The 13,796-nt window shown below is 36.5% G+C and overlaps 1 long non-coding RNA gene across 3 annotated transcripts; it reads right to left on the bottom strand.

The window, feature by feature from the left end:
- Positions 1-6,876: 6,876 nt before the first annotated feature.
- Positions 6,877-12,790, bottom strand: LOC111014210 (uncharacterized). 3 transcript variants are annotated; one of them, XR_002601807.2, is made up of 3 exons: positions 7,705-12,436; positions 7,416-7,600; positions 6,877-7,311 (listed from the first exon to the last, which is right to left on the bottom strand). It is a non-coding gene; the product is annotated as an uncharacterized LOC111014210 (long non-coding RNA). The 3 variants fall into 3 exon arrangements; XR_015793402.1 differs by having other exon boundaries at positions 7,398-12,790; XR_015793401.1 differs by having other exon boundaries at positions 7,416-12,790.
- Positions 12,791-13,796: the final 1,006 nt, after the last annotated feature.

Here is a 13,796-nt window from a genome sequence, read left to right as displayed (position 1 = left end):
AAATGTTTTCTTTAAAAAGGCTCTCAATAAAAAAAGGAACTGACATGTTTTGAGATTTTTTTTTCAATAATAATTTAATGTGGTCTGCTCTTATCATTCTTGTTAGTTGAAACTTTAGCATAATTTGGAGGAAACAAAAAAAAGTAAAAAAAAATGAAAAAATGAAAAAAGTGAAAAAATAATAATAATAATAAAAAGGTTGTGAAAAAAATGAAAATGTGGGAAAATGAATGCCTCAAACTTCTCAACGAGATATAAAAACTTTTTCAAGTCGCAACCATTCTACTTCTCTCTTTGAAAGATTTCCTTTCCAAGCGTTGTTGTCGGGCTAGATCCCTAACTCAAATCAACTTTATCTTGGTCGTCCTATTTCTCCTCATGTACTAACCAACAAACCACCAGATGTCATACTGGAGCAGGGATATCTTTTGAGGTGAGAATCCAAAACTGCTCACTCTGTAAAAGTTCGAGCCTAGCCCACTTTGAGCCTAGCCTACCTCTAGCTAACCTACCAGATATGTGGTAAATATAGTCAACATTGAAAGTTGACCATTTACTGCAAAATATCCTTTGCTCAGTCCGTCACATACAATTTTTGTGATGAATATCAATATTTGTCTACTTACTATAAAAGCCTTTTGTTAAGCCTGACACATCTAATTGTGTGGTAAGTGTCCAAAATTATCCACCTAATGTTACCCTGAGAACTTTGAAGGTAATAAAATAACATTGGGCTCTTATGATTGACTTCTTCATGAATTGGTACTTGTAGTTGCTCAAAATTTCCTTACTTTGACTTCCTTCTTTCACTTTCTATTTCATCTTGTTCTCCTATCTCAATCATTTGTCTCTTCTCTTCTTTTGTGTGAAAGTTTCAAGACTGTGGATATTAGTTTTGAGAATTGAGAAATTAGCGACCTAACAAATAGTCTCAAGATCTCAATCTCTTTTGATGAGTTTCGTTTGAGAGCAATTTTTACTGGAGCAGCAGCAAAGACATAATTTGGAACAGTAGTAGAGGCGACTACGCATGATCAACTTTTTAATACGTGATTGCACCCTATTTTGTTTATAAAAAAGGTTGTGTGATCTGGACAAAAGAAAAAACAAAAAAGAAAAAAAAAGAAAATATGAAATCTCTAAGACCATGACAATGTTTTTGTTCAACGATTAGGGCAATCAACATAGATCAAGAACATCAATTTCAAAGGCTTCAAAGTCTTCTTTACAAATCTTGAAACTGGGGCAAAGTCGAGCAATGCTACATTGGGACAAAATGGTAACTAGATTATACAAAGCTTTGAGACAAAGGTCATCTTTAAATTGGGATTGTTACTTCTCTTCCCACATCATTTTTTAGAAGTCTTCAACATTCACAAAGTATACTCTACAAGCCATAAAGAGCTACACATTGAGAAAAGAGATGTCCTTTTGCATTCAAAAGTTGATTGCATCAACTTCGTCGAAGCTAAGGTTAAAAAGATGGTCTTTACATTCAAAGTGGATCACAACAACATTTCCATGAAGAATAAAATGCGGCTAGAAAGATGATTTCGTCAAATACTTTGAGCTAAACTCAAAGAATGGGCGAGCTAGATGAGATGAATTCTTGGGGAGTTACGCAACCAATTCTCAAAGTTATTTGTCGGAAGAAATTGGATCACTGATACTCTTCTTTTCATTTGATCATAATCTTTTACAAAAGCTTCAAAAAAATTTTCAATTTCTTATTGTTCAAGAGATTTGACAAAATATCCTGAACTCTTGGTTTCCTTTTCTTTAAAAAGGAAGCTCGTTGACTTTTCTCATCGTTAAGCTTGATAGAAAATCATGATTTCCATCCTCGTTTGTTCACAAAGCCAAATCCATCCAATATTCTTGTCAATTACAAGGCTGAATTTATGAAGCAATTTAATCAAACGAGATGCACAATGCTAATAAGTTATCTTTGATTGTTCTCTAAACTAGCACATGAGTTACCTCTACAAAAGAAACCCACCAAACCTAATACGGTTGACAAATTACCTTGATGTCTATATCTCTAATCAAATGAAGGCATTCATTAAAAATTAAAAAAAAAAAAGCGAAAGCAAAAGCAAAAGAAAAGGAAAAAGCAAAAAGTTGACAAAGTTTCCTCCAATGTCGACATTACCTTTTCTCATTTGATTCTTTGCTAAATAATTGCTAATAAGAAGGATGAGAGTAGATAATATCTTTGCAAAATATGGAAAAACTTCTTATTCTCTCAACCATATTTTCACAAATCATGCATTCACATCACTTGCATACATATTCTTAAAAAAATAATAATAAATAATAAATAGTATTCATATCATGGTTAGATTATGAAAATTTAAGTATTATGCATTGTGCATTCATAATCACATTCCATTGTCAAAACAAAAATTAGTATCATGCATACATGTTGCATTCTAGCTTTCAATAGGCATATACGTTATTGCATCATACATTGAAGATCAAATTAATTAGTTAAGCTAAATAAAAAAACAGATCATATGTTGTCACACATTGTGAAGTGCTAAAAATAAATTCAAAATAAAATGGAACATCATTCATGACATTGGGGCAATACATATTTGTAGATGCACCCATCCATCATAAGATAGTTGCCTCAGAGATCGCGCAGCAGCTTCTCGTGGAGCCTCCTGCATATCTCTTTAGCTTTTCCTCGGCCTTTAGAGTTAGAGCTAGTTGGTAGGCCACACTCAATTGTCAGTGACAGGGTACCCGATTTTCGTTAGCTATTTCTGGCAGGAGCTCTTTCGTTTAAAGGGGCGCAATTTAATATGAGTACAACTTTCCACCGCCTTCATTCCTATCCCATCCTTTATGATCTCTGGGCATTAACTTCTTAAGTCGCTGCGGCCGTTTCTAAGACCGACCAACGCCTCACCTGCATAGGTACATACATAGTGTAGTGTCGGTTGCCAGGATGAATAGTTTGGACTAACCTCTCGATCAGATGTCAAACTCCCGCTACGATAAGTACTGCATACTGCCATTGGAAGTTCGCATTTGCATATGAACACATGGTTTTTGTTAGTCTTATCGTCATGCGTCAAGTGCATATCTCATGCACTTAGCAAGTTTAAAAGGATTTCTAAACCCTGCACTCAGGTCCAAAACTTCCTAATAAATCAAATCACTTCAACCTTTTCTGGAAATTACATTTTTATCTGTTGGAGGTGGCTTTCTATGAAGTTAAGTTTTATTACCTCGGTATTTCGACTATCTACCAAGTCGACACCCATTATGACCGACCGACAAGATCTCGTTTGGTCCCATTTCCATTCTTTGTTTGAACCGACCTAGATGTGTCTTGCTCAGCCTCCTAGTCCGACAAACTCCATGACAGAACGCTGTAATTCTCACTTACTTTAAAGAGCCGTTGAAGGCCTTGTTGGGAATCTTGTTGGAGACGTTGCCTATATGTAGAAACCATTTGCTTTAATCCTAGGTACGCGAACACTGTATTTTCTCTCAGATACAACTCGGATTCTTTCTAACTTGGGCGTCGGAGTGTTTTATCTTGCAGGTCTCCTGTTCAGCACGTTTCAGCTCATTCTCAAGGTCATCCTTCCATCCGAGCCCAGCTCGCAAGCTTGGTCATATTGTGATCAACATTTATCTTAGGTTAAATTGAAATCGATCCAAGTCGAGGTCGAAGCCTATGTAAAAGCCAGTTTCGTTGCATTTTTTCTTCGATTAAATCGAACCCGATCCAAGTCGAGGTTAAAGCTTGTGATAAAGCCAAGTTCGTTTTGCATTATATCATTCGGTTAAATCGAACCCGATCAAAGTGGAGGTCAAAGCCTATGTTAAAGCCAGGTTCATTGCATTATATCTCTCGGTTAAATCGAACCCGATCCAAGTCGAGGTTGAAGCCTGTTGTTAAAGCCAAGTCCATTATATTATATCATTCGGTTAGTCGAACTCGATCCAAGTCAAGGTCGAAGCCTGTGTTAAAGCCAGGTCCGTTGCATTATATCATTCGGTTAAATCGAACTCGATCCAAGTCGAGGTTGAAACCGTGTTAAAGCCAGGTCCATTGCATTATATCTTTCGGTTAAATCGAACTTGATCCAAATCGAGGTCGAAATCTATTGTTAAAGCCAGGTCCATTGCATTATATCATTCGGTTAAATCGAACTCGATCCAGTCGAAGTTGAAGCCTTTGTTAAATCCAGGTTTGTTGCATTTTATCTTTCGGTTAAATCGAACCCGATCCAATTCGAGGTCAAAGCCTGTGTTAAAGTCAGGTGTATTGCATTTTATCATTTGGTTAAATCGAACCCGATCCAAGTCGAGGTTGAAGCCTGTTGTTAAAGCCAGGTCCGTTGCATTATATCTTGCGGTTAAATCGAACTCAATCCAAGTCGAGGTTGAAGCCTGTTGTTAAAGCCAGGTCCGTTGCATTTTATCTCTCGGTTAAATGGAACCCGATCCAAGTTGAGGTCGAAGCTTGTGTTAAAGCCAGGTCCATTGCATTATATCTTTCGGTTAAATCGAACCCGATCCAAGTCGAGGTCGAAGCCTATTGTTAAAGCCAGGTCCATTGCATTATATCATTCGATTAAATCGAACCCGATCCAAGTCGAGGTTGAAGTCTGTTGTTAAAGCCAGGTCCATTGCATTATATCTTGCGGTTAAATCGAACCCGATCCAAGTCAAGGTTGAAGCCTGTGTTAATGCCAGGTCTGTTGCATTTTATCTTTCAATTAAATCGAACCCGATCCAAGTCGAGATCGAAGCCTGTGTTAAAGCCAGGTCCATTGAATTTTATCATTTGGTTAAATCGAACCTGTTCCAAGTCGATGTCAAAGCCTGTTGTTAATGTCAAGTCCATTGGATTATATCTTGCGGTTAAATCGAACCCGATCCAAGTCGAGGTTGAAGCATGTTGTTAAAGTCAGGTCCATTGCATTATATCATTTGGTTAAATCGAACCCGATCCAAGTCTAGGTCGAAGCCTGTGTCAAAGTCAGGTTCGTTGCATTATATCATTTGGTTAAATTGAACCCGATCCAAGTCAAAGTCGAAGTCTGTTGCTAAAGCCAGGTCCATTGTATTATATCATTCGGTTAAATCGAACCCGATCCAATAGAGGTCGAAGCCTGTGATAAAGCCAGGTTTGTTGCGTTTTTTCTTTCAGTTAAATCGAACCCGATCCAAGTCGAGGTCGAAACCTGTGTTAAAGCCAGGTCCGTTACATTTTTATCATGCTAGTTAAATAGAACCCGATCCAAGATCAACATTAAAACCTGTATCAGGTACAAGTCCTTTGCATGTTAAGATCCCGCCAGGTCCATCTCTATCTTGCCTTGTCTGAATAAAATTTTTGCCTTCCCAATACTTTGTATTTGGCCTTTGTTTACCCTTTTAGTTCTGCAAGGCTACACAAAGGGGGCAAGCTGTAGACACCGTATTTAGTCAGGCTTAATATTATTCATTGTATCTTATTTTACTTTAATTAATTTCTTTTTTTAAAATAAATAAAAACTAAACTTTATCTTAATTGGTTTTAAGGTAAAGTTTTAATTAAATTAAGTTTTAAAATTAGATTTTGTTTGAAAATAATTGGTTTTATTTAGATTTTATTTAATAGATTATAAGATTTAAAAAACTGATTTTTTTTCTCTCTTTTGATTTTTTCCTTCATACGTGTCATCTTTCCTTCTTCTCCTCCCTCTTTTTCTCTCTTCTCTTGACTTTTTTTTTACCATTATATTTATGTGTATTTAAAGAGGGCTGCAGTGCAGAGGCAGAAATAACACAGAGAATGGGGCACACATAGGAAGAAAAGACAGAAAATAAAGAACAAAAGAAGGAGAGTTTTGATCCTCTTTCTTTCTCTTTAAGGACGCATTTTCCTTTTCCTTTTCTTTTTTATTTTTCCTTTCTTTCCTCTCTTTCTCTCTCTACAACTCGTCTTCTTCCTTCATCTTCTTCTTCCTCCATCTCATTCCCAAAACCCCTCTCCCAAGCTCACACATTCGACGACTATCTACTCCAATATCCACTAACGGTGGCGTGCATCCTCCGACGACCGACTCACTCCGGCACGGCGGCGAACAACTACTGCGAGCTCCGGCGCCTCCTAACAGTTGTAGATCTGACGAACGTCTACGACGACCTTCAAGGCAGCCGACAACGTCCCCGACGGCAGCAGTAGACATCTCTGGCGGCAGCAGAACTCAACAACAACTACCTCCAGTGTTAACCACGGATTCCGACTTCCATCCTTCTTGGTATCTAAACAACCTAAGTAATAAATGTGGGTCTATGGTTTTGTTTTCCAAAAACAAGAATGAGTTTTTTTCTTAATAAGGAAAAATGTTTTCTCAAGAGGTAAAAAAAGTCAACTTTTTTATAAAAACCATTTTGTTTTTATTTGCTTATGGAAAATAGAGTAATAAATATTGTTAAAAAGAAAATGATTTTTTTTCTTAGAGTTGCAAAGTAAATAAATTTGTTTCAAGATGAAGTAGTTTTTCCTAAAAAATAAAGGTAACTAAAAGATAAGTTTTTAAAAGAACAAATTTTGTTTTAAAATTTTAAATATGTTTTTTAATGGAAAATAAATAAAAAGTTTTATTTTAATGTAAAAGTAGTAAAAGGATTTGATTTTTTAAGATTTGTTAAATAAACTTAAAAAATGAATAAGAGGTTTTATAAATAAATAAGAGTTTTTTTTTTTTGCCTTTTATCAATAAAAAATAAAATGAATTTCAAACTCCAAATGAATAAAAGGTTTTATTTTGTTTTCTTTTTAAATAAAAGATTTCATTTATTTTGTTGGCACATTGGTAAAGCTCTTGTGTATTAATATTTGTAACCCAAGTTCGAGTCTTTACGTGCTTCAAATTAAATTCTATAAATATGGTACCATTTTCAAACGGGTGTTTTAGGGTGCTAACACCTTCCTTATGCTCAGCCGACTCTCGAACTAAAATCTGTTTTTCGTAGACCAAGTTTTTAAAATAGGTGATCCATTAGCCTCCCCCACGAGGAGCCCCGGCAAGTGAAGACCCGATCAGTGGAGTGACACCCCTCAATCGAGTAGAAGCGAGTGATGGAGGACCCATTATAGTAGGTGATGGATCCAACGATCCAATCAAGGTGGATGCTTCTGTCAAGCGACGTCTTTGGAGAGACTCTGAAGCCACATTCGAAGATCCTCCCTGAATAGCTTTTCTCTTTTGTGCGTGAAGACGGTGAAGAGGATTCATTGCCGCTTGACTAGTAGGTGGTTGGACGGTAGGCGACAGAAGAATGGTGGGTCTCTCAAAACTTGAAAGCATAAAATAAGAACCAAAATAAAAACATAAAGATAAGATTCGTAAAAGAAAACATAACCAAATGCAAAATTTCTTTACCAAAGAGAAGTTTCTCACTGTCTGAATCGACAACATATGCTTCGTTGATTTAATCATCGTCTAGCTCATGTGAAGGAGAGGTCAATCGAGGCAAACCTTTCTTGTGTGGTTGGATTCAAAGAGCAGGTCAACCACCTTGCTTACTAAAGACATCAACCTCTTAAGAAAAAGGGCACCATGATTAGGAGGGGCACGAACAGAAACTAGAAAATCATACAAAAAGTCAGAATTAGCTAAACGGAAATAAAATCAATAACGAGCAAAAATATTAGTCAAGTAGGTGAATAGGAAAGCAGGAACCACTGACCCGACGTCTCGAACCTGGGAGGGACCATATGATTGCTAGCACACTCGCGAGCAAATTTCCACTCACAAAAAACTAGGATTCTTTCCAATCTTTATTAGAGTTAGGATAGGTAACCATTTGCTAAGAACGATGCAAGGACGCTCCCGAAGAGCCCTCCCTTCGAGACTCCCGCCATTCTACAATCCTTTGACTAGACTCGACCTCACCCCCTAAGCCTTTTGATCGAGTCTAGCTTCACCCTCTTTCTCATCAGAGTGGCTCTTCTCTTTCTTCCTAAAAAGATACATAAACAGATTCTCCTTGGATGGGGCCACCTTTAAAGTAAATATATGCAAAATATTAAAAATATCAAGTTCGTCCCTTCCGTAAAATCACCTCCAAGCAATGAAACTACCAAGTAGAATGATTCAACTATTAGGTGGTAACTGTGCTGGATCTACCTGGAGTTCACACAAGAAATGATGGATAAATGGGTGAAGAGGCAATAACACCCCATTCTCGAACATCTTTGTGCACAGGGTTGTCTCTCCCTCGGGAGGATGTGTCATACGTTCATGCGGTTTAGGAATTCTCATAGAAATTGACATCGGAATACAATATCGAGAGAGGTAATAGTCTAAATCTTCCTGTACAACATGTGAAGGGATTCCCAGTGATCCCGACACCAACCCATATCAAGATATAGGGGCACTATATTTGTAATCACATGATCCACCCCTCTATGAGTAGTTACTAATTTGGGTATCTCTCTTTCCTTTAAAGACTCGCCACCAAAAGGCTCGCTAACCATTCTATCAAAATTATAAATCCAATTGCTATTAACATCCTTAAAATTCACAGCAGAGCGTTCAGCTAAACCATTCTCCGTCATAAATTCATTTAGAAGTGAAGCAGGAAATAGAAATGTCTCCATGCATGGAGAATCTACAGAAGGCATACCTAAATCTCTTAATTCAGTGTACAATGGGCCCAAGTATTCATAATCGTCTATGTTGCAGTATTCTGTTCCTAGACCAGACATCCTGAAAAGAAAAAATAAAAAAGTAGCAGGATTACCTCGAAAAGCCAAAATGCACAATTGTTTGCCCAAAAAACTTCAAAAGCTGCTCGGGACTCCAAGCTGCTCAAAGAGATTCCTTCACTCTCCTTCGGTAGTCACAACAAAGAAAATTGCTACCAAGAAGAAGCATTACGCTCTTGTACACCGTAACGCCCCGCGTTCTCAAGTTAGTTTTATTTTAAGATTTAAATTGAGTAATTGGATTTTTCCCCTAATTGGATAATTTAAATTATTGGATTTTATAATTTTGAAGTTCTAACTTTGGGTAAATTAGAATTTAAGTTTATTTTCATTGGTTTAAAATAAATTAAGTTTTTAAATTTTTGAAAGAGATTTTAATTAAATCTTAATTCAAAGTTTTGGAAATTTAATTTTCCCTTTTTGAATTTTATTCTTAGGTTTTTAAATTAAGTTAATCTCTTAAATAAATTTTCCAAATCCTTTTTATAGTGTGTTTTCTTTTTCAAAAATATTAGGAAAAATTCTCCTTATTTATATGGCCTAAAATATTATTTTGTTATATTACTTTTTGCTTGGGAAAGAAAAGAAAATTAAAAAAGGGAAATTAAAAAGAAAGAAAAACAAACCTAGTCCCTCTTTTACCCTTTCTCTCTCTTCTTCTTTGTAATAGTCATAGCCGCCCCCCACTCCTTCAGATTTCCGACGACCTTAACCCCTTCAACAAAGGCAACAATCTCCCAAGGTGGCGACTCCATGACCCACGATGCTATCCCCATGGCAGCGCACGACGAACGACAACAGTGGCAGCACGTTTCGGTCCCGTTCGAGCAACTTCGACGACATTCCACGGCGATGACGAGCGACGGCAACACGTCTCAGATCCGGCTTAGCAGTGGCGGCAGCATGTTCCCGACCAGTATGAAGCGACGGTGGCAGGGGTTTGTGACGCCAGCCCATACAGTGGCGTTCGCCGATGGCCCAAGCAGAGATCCAACTTGTTGGCGACGTTCTTTGGCTAGACAACCTACGGCCGACACGTGTTTGGCTCGAATCCGGCAACCCCAAGCCTAGATCTATGATGCCCAGCCCAGTTTCGTTGAAGATTTCTTCGTTCTGGCTACGTTCAGTGTTGACCCACCCTCGTTCGGGCTAGTTTTGAGTTACCCGACCCTTTCGGCACCCATTTGGCACTTACCCACACTCAAACGAAGGTTGATTTGAGTTACCCATTCCTTTTCAACGTAGGACCAGCTAGCCTGAGGCTTTTCGAACTCAGTTTTGAAGTGCCGAGCTCTTTCGACATCAACCCACTCTTAACCCAAGTGGTATTGGCATGAGTTAGTAGGTTACGACTCACTTACAATAGATTTTGATTCAATTAAAGTCTTTTTAGTTAGTTTGTAACCCAATGTTGGTTGCGTTTGATTTAGGGAATCCATCGACGAGCTTAGTAGTGTGTTAGGACCCTTGTTGGTAAGTAGTTTTTACTTGTGGGGATGTTTGTTGTTTGAATATGCATGAATTGTTTGGTGTGTTCTGTTTGCTTTATTATCCAATAATATGTATGTTGACGATCTATTTGTGAATTTTAGTGATCATGAGTTTGTTGGATTAAATCATGATTGGTTATGACTGTATGTGATTGAGTAGCTTTATGTTGTTGCATTCGATGCTTAGTTGTAATTACGAAAGTATATTAAAATAATTTAGAAACATGTTGGTTCTGATTGGATGTGATTGATTAACTTTGTGATGTTGAACTCAATGCTTAATTGTAGTTAAGGAAGCACCACTGAATTAAGACAATCTTGACTAAATGCTAATACCAGAATAACTGTTATTCCTATAACCTTTAGTTATCGTTTAGTTTGGTCAAGAATATACTAACTCTTAATAATTCTTGTAAGTGTGACCTTCCACTTTCAGACTTCTAAGATTAGGATCAATATGCTCCCGAAATTGGAAAGTCAAGATTGAAAACGAATATAAGAAATCCTATCCTTTTAGGAGTTCGCGGTGTTCCGAATCCTATAATACCACCCTCCGATTGGTAAGGTCGCTCTAGGGCAGACATGCAGGCGCATTATAGGACTCTCACGGTGCGACCTAATGGAAGAGACCGTAGGATTTTGTTGACACTAATCCTTCACCCACTTACTATGAACTACTTCCCCTATTCACCCTGTTCATAACCCATGCAAACACTCTCCGAAGGGAGGCCGCTCCCAGGGCGGCACGAAGCCAAGCATGGATCTCACGTTGTGAACTCTTAGGGACGCTAGAGCTAATAGTATGTTACTAATCTCCAGCTGAAGTGTTCTTGACGGTTTAGGGTATACTTTCACTTAGACATATATTTAGGCTAAATAAACATATCCGAAGTTTAAGTGATTGATCCAAATATAACTCTTATATTGGATTTAAACCTACGATGTCTAGGTGATAAACCAGTTTTATTACCTCACACCACTCACGCATGCTCATGAAATTGGTTAACACAACTCAAGAACCGACTCAATCTCCAGGTAGGGGGTGTTTCGTAAACCGTCAACTTAAATACCCCCAGCCTTAGACAAGATTTTATCGGGTGAGTGTTCATGTTTTACCAATTTATGAGTTAACGACCTAGTTTTTGCCTATGAAAACTTTGCATTGGCCACTTAACCCTAAGTGAGCATGCATATTATCTTTGTTATGGATTTTAATGTCTATTTCTTTTATAACACTTATAAACTATAGGCATGCTCCATAATCATACATTCAAATCAAAATTTGAACTTATCATGCATACTATACATTATAACTACTTACAAGATATCTCATGCATGATACATGCTTAATCCTATGGTGGGATTTTAAATCTAAATGGCATACATTATGTACATTCAATATAAAACATTTAATTCATACATTCATAATGCATAATTAAATCAACAATTAAATTGGACCGGTTTTGGCATCCTTACAGCTAAATTAAACTAAATTATTACAAAATTGTTTTGCAAAAGCTTGAACCGGCCTTGAACCCCTTCAAACCGAACCTCCATGAACCCAAACCGGCTTGAAACAGCACGAACCAGACCGCAAGGGAGGAAAATTGAGCCGGGTCGAAATCTTTGTTGTAGGCGGTTCTAAAGCTAAATTTCAGCCTTTATCTCTTTGAATTTGACCAAATTACAACCTAATTTCAACTCTAATGACTCCGGAAGAAAAACAAAATAGAAATAAAAGGACATAATTACAGGCCAAAATTAAGAGGATTGCCAAAACAGTAATATATCCAACTTAATTCAACCACAACATTCATCAAATGGATTTGTACTCACCATATGCAAATGAATGTTATTCTAGATGCTCTGATACCACATGATGGATAATATACATACATGCGCAGCGGAAGTGAGCAAGAATCGAAATAACAATCTAGATGCATAATACAACCTAGGATTAAACATGAATGATCATACATTATGATGCTTAGAGATAAGTAGAGAAAAATACGAACCTTTGTAGCTTTTCAAAAATCTTGAAATAGCTCCAATGAAGGACCACTAAGAGATCTTCCTAGCTATTCTCAAGGCTTGGAATAGAGTGGTGGGACTCTTTTTAGAGAAGGAAAAATTTAGAGAAAAGTGGAGCTAAAAAGAGTTATGTAAGCTTTTTTTTTTTGAAAAAAAAGCCAAAGGTTTCAAGCCCTTTAATGTTTGAACAAAGGCCTTCTTAAATAAGCAAATTACATGCAACTCTTGCATGTCAAAGTTCACCAAAAGCTTACAACACATATTCCACTTATGCATGGCATGGCTAAGTGTCAAAATGCATGTCTAAGTTCACCAAAAGCTTACAACACACATTCCACTTATGCATGCATGGCTAAGTGTCAAAAAGTGGATTTTTGAGATTATTTAAATGTTCCACTCAACAAGTTAGTGGAATTTTCCACCAACTTGGTTAAAAACATTATTTTAATCTACTTTAGTCAACCTTTGACTTTCTCTGGTCAAAGTCAACTATTTGACTTTTTCCAAAATCCGATGTTTGATGAAATCCATGCCTCCGATTATGAATCCACATTCATAATTTTAATATTTAAATCCTATTTAAATATTTTGTCCAAATTTCTCAAATTGATATGATATATCAATTACTTAATCATATCTCATATGATTAACCTAATTCGTACGATTCGAATTATTCCTTCAAAATATTCCAAGTTTATTCCTATATGAGCTAGCTAGGGGATCTTATGGACCTACAGATTATGAGCTCCAACGATCCGAGATTAACCGGTTAAACTCTTTAACCTAGTTAACCAACATTCGTTAACTAACTTACCAAATTTAACTCTTTATAAATTTGGAAAATGTGCTCCTTACCTATTTCTGTAAGTTCATCAACTAACTTAATCATCAATTATGGTTGGCCGAGACTACACCGGTGTTGGCTTTTTTTTATTTTCTTTTTACTACAGGTTTAAGGAGATCCGAATGAGACCGAATCTTTATAAATATTTGACGGTCAACCCGTTCCGTCTTGTGTGCTTGCCAACCTGATTGGGCTCCCCAAAAATTTCTACAACAAAATTGTTAAAAGGAAATTATTTAAATTATATTCTTGAGAAACTAAATGACAAAAAATTGCATTCTAGCTTCTCAGTTTCCATAGATAGTAACCGAAAACTTTGTGAGATATTAGCTTACATTTTTTTTTTCCAAAAAAAGGAATATCAGCTTGTATATCAGTACATTATTGTTTTTTTAAACCATTTTTTTTTAAATACTCTAATTATAAAACTAACAATAAAAAACAATAGTACAAAAAGAAAAAAAAATCAAGATCCTAGGCGTTTTTTATTAACAAAAAGAAAAAAAAAAGTCAAAAAATCAAGATACTAGACTATACATTCATCTTTAAAGTAGATATTCTCACTCTTGATAATTGCTTGATAAATACTATTATCCAACTTCATAAAATTGTGAAACTATAATACCACAAGCATAGAATCCTAGATATAGATTCGACACATGCATCCTTCAAACTTGAATTTACCACCAACATCTTGAGATGCATT

Source organism: Momordica charantia (assembly GCF_013281855.1).
Source record: "Momordica charantia cultivar OHB3-1 chromosome 9 unlocalized genomic scaffold, Mcharantia_2.0 BLBB01000009.1, whole genome shotgun sequence".
Classification (NCBI taxonomy): Eukaryota; Viridiplantae; Streptophyta; class Magnoliopsida; order Cucurbitales; family Cucurbitaceae; genus Momordica; species Momordica charantia.
This window is presented reverse-complemented; position numbering and strand designations above follow the sequence as displayed.